Raw genomic sequence first — 2,167 nt, forward strand, 5'->3', positions numbered from 1 at the left:
GGACTGAGGCCCGTAGTGGGTGGGGTGGTCAAAGCAGAGGGAGATGTGGGGGCGCAGGCTGGGGAGGGGGAGCTGAGCTCTAGTGGGGAGAAGGCAGCCCCCACCATTCACCTATCATCCTCATCCCTAGGGGGCTCTAAGTCAGGCCCACAGACGGGTAAGTGAGGGGCTCTCTGGGGAGGTAGTGGGTTCCTCCATGGGGACAGGGGCTGAACCATGGGGGGTTGAGGGGTTTAGGTCCCTCTGGATTCGCTGACTTGGATGCCCCTTCCCCTGTCTGGGCCTCTGTGTCTACAAGTGTGAAAGGAGAGAATCCTTGTCCAGAGCTTAGATTTCCTGTCAGTTCTGCCCCTGACCTCCTGGGTGAGGGGCCTCACAGGGAAGCTCCCAAGATGTGATGTTATGGAGCCTGTCCCCTCTGTCCCACTGACGGTGACAGTGTACAGGGAGGGACACAAAGGACAAGGATACGGGCACCCAATCCTCCCCCTCAGCTCAGGCTCAGCTCAGAGGAGGGAACAGGGTGGATCAGCCCTGGTTCAGCTCCTGGCTCTGCTGCTCCTGCTGTGGGGCTGGGTGGTCCCTTCTCTCCTCTGAGTGTTGGGTTCCTGTCTGCTCATCCCTGTCCCATCCTGCTCACAGGCTGCTGGGAGATGAGATGACATAAGGGCCTCACAGCCCCCAGCCCAATTTGACCTTCCCAAGGGGGCCATCAGGGCCTGCAGGGTGGAGATAGATCCGGGAGAGACTCAGTCCAGCCCTCACCCTGCCCCTTCCTATCCCTGCTGTGCTGGGGAAGGGTAATGAGGAAGGACCCTCAGCTCCATATGAGACCTGGACAGGCCCCTGCAGAGGAGGAGCCCAGAGCAGGAAGCTGGTGTCCCCCTGGGGGGCAGCGTGAGGACAGCACAGGGAACCCACAGCCCCAGGTTCTAGTCCCAGCCCTACCCCGTCCAGGCTGGGTGACCTGGGGCAGGTGATTAACCTCTCTGAGCCTCAGTGAAGTAGGTGGTGGAGTCAGCCATCCCTGGTGCATGACTGCTGTGAGGTGAGAGGAGATGCGTGACAGACCTCAGCATGTACTTCACACACAGTAGGTGCTCATTAAAAAGCATCATTGCCTCATTCATGACATCACTTGTGTCCAAGGTCAACAATGGTACCTGTACGTGCTGACTGCGGTCTCGGTGGCCCTGGTCCTGCTGCTCTCCCTCCTCCTTCTCCTCCTCCGACACCGACGTCAGAGCAAAGGCAGGATGTCAGGTGAGTAGGCTACGGGGTTACCTGGGTCATAGGAGGGGGGCTCAGAGCACCTGCCACAGGAAACCAAATGGATGGAGAAAGTCCAGCTGGGAAAAGGATTTCTCCAGAATCTCAAATCAGAAAATCTTGAAAGAAAACAATGTCAGCTCCAATGTACAAATGTAATCTTTCATCATTTTCAGTCTCATGAAATATGAACACAAGTGAGTGGTAAGGTGCCTTCTTTCCTGTGGAATCACAGGGGGAGGGGACTCATAACCTCCCAGGGCTGATTCTGTCCCTCTTGGCCAGCCCAGAGAGGGTCTCATGTCCAACCTCCTGCAGGGATCACAGACCCAGAGCCCAAGGACAGAGGCCTGCAGATCATGTAATTCCTGCCCCAAAGACTCGAGACTCCCACAGCCCATAGCCCTCCCCCCGGCAACCCCTGCCCTGGCCCTAACTCTCCTGTCTCCTCCCCCAGCTGCAGCCCAGCTGCTGATGCCCAGGAGGAGCCTCTCTGTGAGAGGAAGAGAGCTACCCTGGGGGAGGGCGCAGAGTTTGGGGGAGATGATGGGGAGGGTTAGGCTGGGAGGATGGGGGTCAGGGGTGAGAAGGACTGAGACCCACACTGTGTGACCTGGCTCTGCACCTCACCCTGGGTTAGTGGTCATCTGGGACAGGTGGGGTCTGCAGTCCTGAGATCTCAGGGACCTGCCAGGAGACACCCCCCCTCCCATTCTGCCCCACCAGATGCTGCTGTGAAGGACCCGCAGCCTGGGGAGAGCGTGGAGCTGGACCCTCAGGTGAGACCCCTGCTCCTGTCCAGGCCACCAAGGGCCTTCTGTTGCCCAGTTTAATCCATTGGACCCTTCCCTGTCCCACCTCACCTGCTTCTCAGCAACATCCACACTGACCTCCCCTC

At 58.7% G+C, this 2,167-nt stretch overlaps 1 long non-coding RNA gene across 1 annotated transcript; it reads left to right on the forward strand.

Moving 5' to 3' along the window:
- Nucleotides 1-1,211: 1,211 nt before the first annotated feature.
- LOC107182574 lies at nucleotides 1,212-1,759 on the forward strand. The gene is made up of 3 exons (XR_001513290.1): nucleotides 1,212-1,263; nucleotides 1,588-1,630; nucleotides 1,727-1,759. It is a non-coding gene; the product is annotated as an uncharacterized LOC107182574 (long non-coding RNA).
- The last annotated feature ends 408 nt before the right edge of the window (nucleotides 1,760-2,167 follow it).

The sequence above is a fragment of the Myotis davidii genome, unplaced genomic scaffold (genome assembly GCF_000327345.1).
Source record: "Myotis davidii unplaced genomic scaffold, ASM32734v1 scaffold1157, whole genome shotgun sequence".
Lineage (NCBI taxonomy): Eukaryota > Metazoa > Chordata > Mammalia > Chiroptera > Vespertilionidae > Myotis > Myotis davidii.